The sequence below is a fragment of the Crinia signifera genome, chromosome 3 (genome assembly GCF_055691185.1).
Source record: "Crinia signifera chromosome 3, ASM5569118v1, whole genome shotgun sequence".
In the NCBI taxonomy this organism is placed as follows: Eukaryota; Metazoa; Chordata; class Amphibia; order Anura; family Myobatrachidae; genus Crinia; species Crinia signifera.
The window spans coordinates 125,758,915-125,771,143 of record NC_139219.1 but is presented as its reverse complement, the minus strand read 5'-3'; the positions used below and the strand labels follow the sequence as shown (position 1 = coordinate 125,771,143).

General features: G+C 42.5%; 1 protein-coding gene across 5 annotated transcripts in view; it reads right to left on the bottom strand.

Moving 5' to 3' along the window:
- The window catches only part of PDE10A (phosphodiesterase 10A), a 400,353-nt gene that overhangs the window by 238,690 nt on the left and 149,434 nt on the right, over positions 1-12,229 (bottom strand). The window lies entirely within an intron of this gene.

The following is a 12,229-nucleotide window of genomic DNA, read 5'->3' as shown; positions in this document are numbered from 1 at the left end:
CATCCGCTCGCCACGCTTCGGGTTCGGTGGATCGCTGCGCTCGGCACACTTATAGAATCAACTCCACGCTGACGTGGATAGTGGGGGTATGAAAAGGTCGGAGGACGCGTACCGCCGCCCCTTGCGGGGTGGCGTTAACAATGGAGGGCCATTTCACCCATCGGGGGGGGGGTTGCGATTAAAATGGGGGGTTTTGGGGCTTTTTACATTGAAATCAATGTAAAATTGGGTCTCAGGGACCATTTTACATTGATTCCAATGTGTCGATCGCATCGCATGTGATTTGGTTGGCATGCGATGCGATCAACGCAATTTTTCCAACCCGATCAATACAATCAAAATCGCAGGCGCCGTGCTAGGAAACAAGTACCTGAATGTTAAATAACACTGTTACTGCAACAGTAATATGTTCTAATATTTTGTGTATTCAATATTTGCATCACTTGTGTGGAAACTTGCTCCTGAATCTCTTGGGAGATTGCACCAATCTCCCAAGATCAATGATTCCCAAACTGGGTAACTAGGCACCATTTGGTGCCACAAGGCTCTTTCAGGGGTGCCTCAGGTTGGTGGTCCAGGAACACATCAGATTATTTTTGGTCAAAGCGATAGGCAAAATTGCTGCTTTTGGCTGCCAATCATAAAACATGTTGACAATCGGGAGCACATCTTTGTAGACTACCACATAACTGAGCTTAGGGATGATGTGCTGGTGCAATTTACTTAATACAATATGTTTTAAAAACTTTAAGTCTAGGTGTGACCTGTAATAGGTAGCAATTTTGAAATATGTAAGATTTTTCTGCAAATCGCACATGTAATAGGGTGTGAATTGTGGTGTAAATCGCATGTTTTGGCTTGTCTAAAAATTGCACTTCTAAAATCACCTCCATATTTTTTTCTCATAGAAAACATCAAAATCGCAAATGTAATAGGGTTCTATTTTTCAAATCGCACCCTAAACATTACCAAAAATCACAAAAAATGTCCCACAAAAAGTTTATAAAAATAAAAATGTAAAAAAAACAGCATGGGTGTCCCAGTGGCGGGATCCAGGCAGCAGCAGGATGCGGGCAGTGGCAAGGAGCTGGTAGAGGCAGGTGCGGAAGTTGGGGCACGAAGCAGCATTAGAATTTGTAAAAATATTTTCAAAAGACTGGCTATCTGCTTATTGGCCGCTGTTGGCCGCAGAGAATTCTCTCAGCCAATAACCGGCCAGCCAGTCTTTTGAAAATATTTTTTTTAAATTCAGGAGCAGCTTCCTGCCCTGCCACCCAGCACCTGACACTACCAGCTCCCCGCGCTGCATGGACCCTGCTGATACCAGCTACCCAGACCCCGCCACTGCCCACCCTGCAAATCACCTCTGCTTGCCCCCAGCCACTGCTGCAGCTCCCCTGGAGTTTACATGCAATAAATCACATGCGATTTATTGCATGTAAAAATTGCGAAGCAAGTGCCAAATCGTAAGTAAGCCTCCGGGGAGCTGCGGAGGGAGCTCAAGGGCAAATTGGTCTGACTCGTCCTGTATACTCATATTGTGAAAACCCACCAAAAAATAAGAAATTCTCCTGGATAGACCATGAGGTTTCTGAAAATCCTTTAAGAGTGATCAGGGTCAATGTCCGTTTTGGAGGACCAATCCCAGATCACTCTTGGGAAAAATAAAGGACTAAGCCTTTGAGTACAAAATTGAATGTAAGAAGTATGATATTAAATATATGCAAACTCATATGCTTAATACCTGTTAGATGCACATGACATTATCACTAGAATTTTTTCAGCAATCATTACCATACCTTCTTGATTATATCATGAATTAACAATGAAAACTGTTATGTCACCAAATGTCCCTAGTATAGAATATAATTATTGTTGAACACTTAAATAATTAAATAGCATACTGAAATTTTGATTGACTTTTCATTTGGCTAACTGACCCTAAGAAATATGTATCATTTTATATTTGTAGAATTATATTTATATTTTTAAATACATGTGTATGAAAAGATGGCAGGAAATGCATTTTGCTCCTGGCAGACTGTAGACAGAAATGATTACACCGTAATCTCCCAAGATGCCTTTAGACTACAATACATGTCAAGGGGATGTCCCGGGATTACTGTACGCACATCTTACATTTCAATGTTTAATATGTTTATGTGTGTGTGTGTTTTTCCAGTACTGCCATTATTGATATTCTCCACTGAAATGAAAGCCATTAGAAGAAAACATGATGATTTCACAATTTTCCATTTATCTTCATTGGTGTGTTCTGTTTTGTGCTATCTGCTTTTTGCCGTATCTGTCCCTCATTGTGGTCTGTAAGGAGGACAGGAGAGTACATTATTTGTACCACCGCAGACATGCAGGATACTCTGTAATTGATTATCCTTCCATTACACTTCTATCCTACTATGTCTTTGGTATGAAGTAATATCCAATTGCTCATTAGAAACATCTTCCTCATGGCTTAGATTTAATTTCATTGATGATACTAGGGCATGAACATTAATTCATTACTGTCCTCAATGCTGTATTATGTTCAGTATTACTGTAGAATAGCTTGCACTTAAATATTACTTAGGCATTTATAGACTTTTAATAACATTGTGCAAATAGCGCAAATATGCAGTAACCTTTAGCATCAAATCAGATGCTATCTTTCAACAGGCAAATACAAAATAGAAAATAATGGTTTCATTATTATTGTTATGCTATCAGCACATGATTATAGATTAATTAATTTACGGGTGTATTTATAATGGCAGCAGATGGGCCCTTGAGTCCAAGGGGGCCACACTGCAAAAGCTTAACCCATTTCTTGAATACTTAGCCATCCAGAGCATAGAACCAATGGTAACAGCAATGTTAAAATCCCAGAGAAAATGGTGGGCTGCTACTTTCCCAGTGTTTGTGAAGAATTGTGAAGGGAAAAACAACAACGCTGTAAGCTCATCCCCCAGATGAGTTCAGGGAGGTGCTAGGTACAGTTAATAAACCATCATCTACAAATCGCAATAAATCGGGTGGGGCAGTAAGGAATCAGAAGCTGCTTCAAGTAGCTTGGGCTATGATCATGTATGGCTTTGAAGTCTTGAGACAAATCTTGAAAGCGAATTGCCATGCTACAGGTAGCCAGTGAAGGAAGTAGAAAATGAGTGTTATATGGCTAGAACGGGGCTCTTTGGGTAATAGTAGCCTGGCAGCTGTATGTTGTACCATCTGCAAACAGTGCAAATATTTTAGAGGGTGTTGTGCAATTGTCTAGGCACAATACTATAAATAGAATATCAGGGGGGGGGGGGGTTTCTGAGAATATGTCTGTTAATAATCTCAACCTGCTGCAGTCTCAAAAACGGATACTAAGCGCTTGATAAAAACACAAAACGAAAAAAGAGGGGTATGGACTGCACTGTATTGAGATGATAGAAATCTTATTTGTTAAACAATAAAATAATTACTATGTTATAATTATAAACTGGACGGAAGACAAATTTAAAAGGCAAAATTAATATATTTAAAAACGGTGAAGAAATTAGTAATTACTACAATACTACAATACTATAAATGCTTGTGTGCTTTTAGGCAAATCTTCTGAGGGAATTAAGTGGTCAATTCTGGCTACAGTATGTTACCTCATATGAAAGAATGAGGGTTTGACCAAGTGTGGAGCAAATTATAGGTACATTTGTCTGCATAGCAGTGGTTCACCATCACATAACTTCTGATCATTTTAGAGTGGTGGAATGTATATTGCAAAAAAGCATTATTGGTGACAAGCGGCACTGGTGACGATGAGTATATCTCTTTGTGACCTGCTGTGAGAATTATTGGTGTGGTTTGCGAAAGAAGTAGCAAGCATTGTGACAGCAAAAAAGTTGGCTTTTAGGAAATATAAGCAGATGCAGAATAATAAAGAGGTGTATCTAGTTAGACAGAAGGAGGCTAAGAAGGTAATCAGATGTGCAAAAGCACAGGTTGAGAATAATTTTTTTTTAGGTATATAAGCGAAAGAAGAAAACCAAAAAGTGGAATAATAAGACTAATAATAAGACTTCTTGAGGGAGACAATGTAATAGCAGATCATATTAATATTTCTGCTCAGTATTCACTGCTAAAAGAGAGGGGAAGGGGCCACAGTTAAGTTGCAAATATATTCAGGAAAATGAGGGATAAACAAGTACAGGAGGATAAAGTCCTAACAGAACTCTCAAAACTGAAAGTGGATAAATCAATAAAAACAGATGGGATACATCCAAGGATACTTAAAGAGCTTAAAGGGGAGCTGGGTAAACCATTATCAGAATTATTCAACCAGTCACAAGCTACTGGAGTAATCCCAGAGGACTGGATACTAGTAAATGTAGTCCCACCGCACAAAAGTGAAAGCAAAGAAAAGTTAAGCAATGACCAGTGAGTCGTAGGAAACACTCTTAAAACAAAGAGTTGTAGAATATCTCAAAACCAGCAACTTACAGCATCCTAAACAGCATGGGTTTAATGGGGGGAGATCATGTCCAAAAAATTTTATTTACTTTTTTGACTGGGTTACTAAAGTAATAGATCGAGGGAGGGCTGAAGCTGTAGCTTATCTAGACTTTAGTAAGGCTTTTGACACTGTCCCACATGGCAGACCGTTAAATAAACTTGAAAGCTTGGGATTGGATTCTAAGATAGTTGATGGATATGACCTTGGTTGCAGGACAGAAAACAGAGAGTTGTAGTAAATTGAGTGCAGTCACAGGAGGGAAAGGTTACCAGTGGAGTTTCCCAGGGATCTGTACTTGGACCAGTGCTTTTTTTCTTTAACTTCAGTCGTTTTTTATTGAAATTTTTTGAAATACAAAAACATAAACTCTCGATATAAGCAAGGAGTATAACAGACACAGTCGGCAAGTATCACACATGTTGAATCAAGGATAGTAGGGTTTATATACAGCAAGAAGTAGACAGGATATTATTAATAGTAGCAAATCTATATAATAGTAGACTAGACACCCAAAGGGTGATCATCCAACCCACCACCAAAAATAGAAAAATAGCAATATAGATAAAGGAGTATAGTCTGTCATTGTAATACCCAATAAAGATAAATCGCTATACCCCCAACTAAGGCATACCTGGATCGCTTAACCATACCCCCCGTCACTATAACTACACTAACCTTCCCTTCACACCTATCCCCATCCCCAAATACACTAAAATAAACTACCCCCCCCCCCCCCATGATCGGATAATGAACGAATGGACTGACTGGGGCAATGACCCGGCAGTTGTTAAACAGTATAACTAGAATATTGCAGCAGGGCTACAATATCATGGATAGCAAAAATGAAAGCTTGTCAAGACTATTTGAATCAGGATACATAAATGTACAATAATGTGATAATTAACACAAGGATAGAAACAAATATAAAGGACTTTTTAAATTGTAGTGGCACAAAGAGCACTACTCTGGCCAGCTGTTGAACACTTAATTAAGCAATGGTAATTCAAGTCCTTCCATGGACGAGTAATAGACAAGAGGACCATTAGGGCCAATAGGCACAGGTAAATCTGCATCACACCGTTCAATGTTGCATGTAGAAATTGGGGCATCTCCCCATACAGTATATTATCTAACTGATGAATAAGTCTAATAGTAGAACCATGAACCGCTCTTTGTTTTGCAAAGCGTTCCATGGTCATGTGTAGAAAGCACACGTATCAGGATTTATAGGCTTACCGGAAAAAGCAGACCGTCAGCAGCAGGTTAGCCACAGAAGAAATGGTGGCGGCTAGCAAGCCACCAATTGTATACAAGGAACCATTATCCTTAAAGGAGGGTGTCAGTATAGTGTGCTTCAAGATATAATTAGCCCAGAGAGTCCAAAAGCAGATTACTGTCAGCAGTGTCTTGACAAGTCTTAAAGCGGGAGAAATGGTGTTGGCACACCAAGTGTTCTGCGTCAGGCACCATTCACCACTGCAGGGCCGCCAAACAGCTTCACCGGGAAGTAGTGCAGATCTGACAGGGAGCTCCAAGTCACACCGGCACCAACCATCAGCCACAAGATCAACAGCAAGTGCCATAGTCCAGCGAACAGGTGAGCAGGGCAAGATGGCGCCGGTCCCCTCCGTGCGGACTGCGGCAGCACGTCTCCACTGAGACCGCTTCCTGCTTTCCCTGCTACACACTACGGAGAGATCACTAGTGTATACCACCCAGGCTCACCAGCCACCCAAGAGCAGCGCGCCACGCAACAGGGCGCCGTGTACAGTGCGGATGGATTCAACACTGGGAGCAGGTCCCGATTACCCCCGATGGACCCGATTTCCTTTGAAATCAGGTCCATTTTGCCGGCAAAGGCAAAATCGGGTCCATCGCGTCGGTCGGGTGCATTAACATGGCACGCGACGCGACCGACGCGATGCACCTGATTTTCCCATAGGGTTCAATGTTAAAATATTTTTAACATTGTAATCGCGTTCATCGCGTCGGTCTTGTGCCATTATAATGGCACATGATGCGATGGACGCGATTAAGCACATTTTACATAGCTAACAATGGGAAATGGGCCAATATGGCCCATTTCTCATTGTATATGCCCCCCCCCCCCATTGTGAACGTCACCCCTCGATTGATGCCAACCCGAAGTGTGGCGAGCGTAGCGAGCCCGCGAGGGGTGGCGGTACGCGTCCTCTGACCTTTTCATACCCCTACTATCCGCGTCGGCGTGGAGTTGAGAATATAAAGTGTGGCGAGCGCTTGCCACGCTTTGGGCTCGGTTGCTCGCTGCACTCGCCACACTTTATATTCTCAACTCCACGCCGACGTGGATAGTAGGGGTATGAAAAGGTCGGAGGACGCGTACCGCCGCCCCTCGCGGGCTCGCTACGTTTGCCATGCTTCGGGTTGGCGTCAATCGTGGGGTGCCGTTGAGGGGGTTAAAATTGGGGTCTGGGGAGACTTTTACATTGAATCCAATGTAAAATAGGGTCCCAGGGTCCCTATTCACATTTCAATCAATGTAAAAATCGGGACCATCGCGTCGGTCGCATCGCATGCGATTTGGTCGCATGCGATCGATGCGATGCGACCGACCCGATCAACATCGGTGTGGCCATTCTAGGAAACAAGTACCATACTTCTTAAGATATTTTAGTCTTTCCTGGTACATTTTGTGATGTAGGCCATGCACCATTTTAGTTGCCCTTCTTTGTAGTCTCTAATGTATTTATATCCTTCTGGAGAAATGGCCTCCAGAACTCGTACAGTTAATTTGTTTGCCACTCCTGAGGACTGCAGGGCTTTGCTGTTAGTGGGGGAATGTCACTTGATTTTCGAGAGCCTCCTAGCCAAGTCCTTGATGCTTTTCGCATACTGCCTCATAACACTGACAGCACCGGAATATGGTGCACCGTGTATGACACTCAAGGGCGTAACTACCAAAGGTGCAGGGGGTGCAGCTGCTATGGGGCCCACAGTTGAGAGGGGCCCGCATTACATGTCAAAGTAACATGTGCTACTACATTTTTCACCTTTCGGTGACACCTGACAAACTTTTGCTATGGGCCTACTACTATCTATCGCAGTGGTCGCCAACCCGTCGCTTGCGAGCTACCAGTAGCTCGCGTGAGCAAAATGGGTGGCTCGACCACTATTGCCCGCGTGCAGCTTCCAGAAATAGCCATGCAGAGATCCAGCAGCCCATGCCCTCCCTCCGCTGCCGCCAGTGCTGCTCCACCATTCAGTCCGTCATGCCGCATCATGATCTGTCCTATGTCGGGTAGCGCTGGTGCCAGGCCGGGGGTCCCTGCGGCGTATGTTAAGTCAGTGGCGGGGTCCCTGCAGCGGATGGGAACTAGTAACTTCCCATCCACTGCAGGGAACCCGCCGCTGACTTCACATAGCCCGCAGGGACCCCCGGTGCCAGCGCTACCCGACATAGGACAGATCATGATGCGGTATGACGGACTGAATGGTGGAGCAGCACTGGCGGCAGCGGAGGGAGGGCATGGGCTGCTGGATCTCGGCATGGCTATTTCTGGAAGCTCCCTCCAAGGAGAAATACGCATGAATAGAGAGCAGGGCGCGGGTTTGGCTGGTGGTAAGTGATGTCCTCTGTAAAGTCTAATCACAGATCTCATTCTGTGTCGGCATCGCACAGAACCCTGCAGCGTCGATTGTTCTATTAATATGTAATGTGAGATTGGTGCCAGCTTCCCCCCATGGGTTAGCTTTCACAATAAACCTTTATGATGCCAGCCATGCACAAGCAATGGTGTACATCTTACACCTGTATTAGGGTATGGTGCCACTGCCTACTGGAGAAGTGAACTTAAGTTGGAGAGAGAACTTCTAAACTTTCATCCCATATGACTAAAATCGAGACCATAGAATTTATACATTATTAATGATAATATTATTGGACATTTCAGTAAAATATCTTATGTATAAAGTGACATATTTTTTATTATCTTTATATTTTTTTTACATTTGTCATAGATGGTGTTCTCGTTGGTTTACATACGTAAGTGCAGCAGTGGGCAGGGGGTGAGATCAGCGGCGGGGTCCCTGCGGTGGATGGAAACTACTAGTTCTCATCCACCGCAGGGACCCCAAAGCTGACTTCACATACGCAGCAAAGGACCCCCTGCCCGCCAGCGCTACTGTCTGGATTAGGGGGGCGGGGGAAATGATGCCCCTGTCTGAGGGGGGTGGGGTCCCTGGCGCCCACAGACCTTAATCCGGCCCTACAGAGGCGTGTGGGGGAAGATGCAGGCAGTGACCCCTTGGCAATGAGCAAGAACCCCTGGCAATGGACTTAATGCCCCCCTTGGCAACGAGCAATAACACCAGTGTGTCGGGCATTGCGGTGTGGCATAATGCATTCCTCCCAACACAAACAATTTTTGTGTGACATCCCATTTTTTGGGGGACTGTCCTGCGGGGATTAGACACTGTGCAATGGTCTAATCAGGCTGGCAGTGGAGCTGGGGGCAGTTCACACAGCACTGGCCTTGCCCTCACAGCGACAAAACGGTGCCCAAAAAATTTCGGCCTGCGGCTCACGCATATATATTCCTATATCCACTGCCAAAGTTGGAAGGTATGCATTAGGTGTGAGGGGCATTGCAATGTGTGGCATAATGTGTCGGGCTTTACAGTGTGCAGCATATTGCGCAGGGGCATTACGGTGTGCAACATAGTATCAGGGGAATTGGTAAAATTTTAGTAGCTCCCCGGGAGGTTTTTTTTGGTCTTTTTCTGTCGCGAGTAGCTCTCGCTCAAATAAGGTTGGAGACCACTGATCTATCGCCTCTGATGACACTGCTCTCCATACATCCTGTGATACATTTCTGAAGCATACTCACCTTCTGCACAAAGAAATTGGATAACAGCGCTAGGCACTGATCTGGTGGAATCCATTCCAGGAATGAAGAAACTGGACACATGCACAACTGGGAAAAACGCTGCACCATCTATCGCCAAACACATTAACCCACTGCAATTGCATATAACGCCGCTACAGCAAAAGTCTACTTTTCATTTGGGCACAACTTATACAATAAGATTTTTGTGACATATTTACATTGTAAAAAGTAAGAAAGAAGTAGTTTTAGTTTAAATAAAAGTAAAAAGTTATTACTTATAACTTACTGTGTTTTGTATGTACCACTGACTGAAATATTGCTTATATTTTTATAACAATGGAGATCAGTTATACAAACTATTGTGCTAGACACTTGAAACGATTTGCCAATTGGCTGCTTCGGTGTATTGCAAATATTGCCCCTCCTTGTATGGTTATCAAATGCAACCTCATGCATCAGCTTTATTAAAAGTAGTTACTAGTTATCTATTGATATAAGCAATTTAATTGCTACCATGTAGCCATGAATATTGGCTTTGAAATAATAGTAGCTTTCAAAAATTCAAAATTAAATTTGTAATGTTATATAATGTGCAGTCTCTGAGATACAGGGCCTTATTTTGGTTCATTCTTTCTGACAAAATCCTTCTTAGATGGGCAAAACCATGTGCACTGCAGGTGGGGCAGGTGTTACTTGTGCAGAGAGAATTAGATTTGGGTGGGGTTTTACTTCAAAGTGAGATCTTTATTGCAGTGTAAAAATAAAGAAGTCAGTATTTTCCCTGCACAGAAACAAAATTACTCACCCAAATCTAATTCTCTCTGCACATGTTACATCTGCCCCCCTGCAGTGCACATGGTTTTGTCCATCTAAGAAGGATTTCGTCAGAAAGAATGAACCAAAATAAGGCCCACATTGTCTTGTGGTATTACATGATGCAATGGTGACATCCTGTAACTGACACGGAGAAACGATTATTTCCTATTCCTTACCTTATGATTTGTAACAATAGTCCAGTGTCTTATAACATAATAGCTAGCAACCCAGCAAGTGACAGGTCTAAAATATTGTATTCATATGTATGTGACAATACTTCTATTATAATTTTCTAATGAGCCAGAAGTGTCATTCTTGCTTTACTAGGTGGGTGGTGATTGTAGTATGCAAGGCTTAAGTCCTATAGGATAATGTTAAAGATATCATAGATAAACCAACTAATGTTGGAAATTAAGACAGAATTTGCCAATACTAAATATAATAAACTCTCATTGAGCTGTACTAATAGGCAAATACATATTCTTGATAATACATGAATCATGCAGTTTCCACCTTCAAAGTGGTAAATGTTAGTTCAAATAGTTTTTCATCTATCCAGTGGGATGTCACACAAGACCTCATCAATAGATAACATCAATTGAAACAACAAAGTAATTGTTGGGGAAATTTACTAAGAGCCGAATGGCTAAGAATAGACTTATTCGTAGCCGTTACTAAATCAGTATTTCTAAATTCACAATGGCCAGTATACAGCTATTCATATAGTTTTGAGAGGCATCCAAATGCATACGCCATTGAAAGAATACATATAGGAATCACCATTCATTCGAATGGTGATTCCAAATTTACCAACCGGCCATACAGTATGTAAAATACATTTGACCTGAAAACACTTTAAAATACTCCTCAGCAGCAGCCTATGGGAAAAGTTTCTGATTGGCTGGGGGAAGCGATCAACCCCCAGTTTCTGCGGGGGAGCTGAGAATGTAAACAAAACATTCTTGGCCTGTCGTGGTCTGTGGGTACTTATGTCTCGTTTTTTTATTTTTTAGTCCCGGGCTGTCTACAATGGAACGAAGAGGATGCTATCTACGCCTGGAGGCCTTGGTAAGTACAATTTGCTTCCACAGGTACCCTCAGGGATTTCTACTGGAGAAGAGGACTGGCCAATGATGGAAGTCATAGATATGTATAGTATGAATGATTTTAGTATGTATTAAAGTTTTATTATTCTGGTGTCTGTGTCCCTTTAATGCCCCGCATACTGGGATTTATGGTTCTCCAAGCCCATGCATGTGGTGCAGGCTTGCTGGACTTGTTATTCTAAAACAAAACACAATAGTATTATACAGTATCTATTATTTACACTATACCATCAGCCCAGTGCCCACCTACCCTGGGGCAAAGGGGACATATTCGTACGTATTTGGTGGCCGCCAGATATGAATAGATATGAATGGATACTATGGCCGGCTACTCCATTGGAAAATACAAATCCCGTAAATATGGCAGATAATTATCTTTCACCTGCCACACCATGAACCACTCATAAGATTTATTTGAAAGCTTTATATGAGGAATTTAGATTGATTACCTTTTAACATTTGTGGCTGTTTTATAAAATAGAATGGAAGATAGATACACAGTATGTTTTACATGTAGAAAATTGGCATCCGAAGATATACAGGTGGAATACTAAGGGGCACATGTACTAAGCCTTGGAGAGTAATAATGTAGACATGGCAGTTCAAGGAGCTCGATGGCTGGTACTTATCACTCTCTGATACATCTCCCTCTAAGAAGGATTAAACAATGTGTTATACATACACGAGTGACAAACACCATAAAATATAACTACCAGAGAACACTGGTCAGCACAGATCGCCCAGCACACATCACAGGTGCATAGAATGTGTCAGCGATATGTGCTGAGCAATCTGTGTTTAACTACATTGCTCAGTACGGTGCTGAAGTCATCCAGTATGTATGAGCCTTAATGGTGTGTACACACACGGTACAATCCAGCATACAATTTTGACTATACAGTCAAAATCGTATTGGGATCACATGCACATCGCACAGGTTTTTTAAC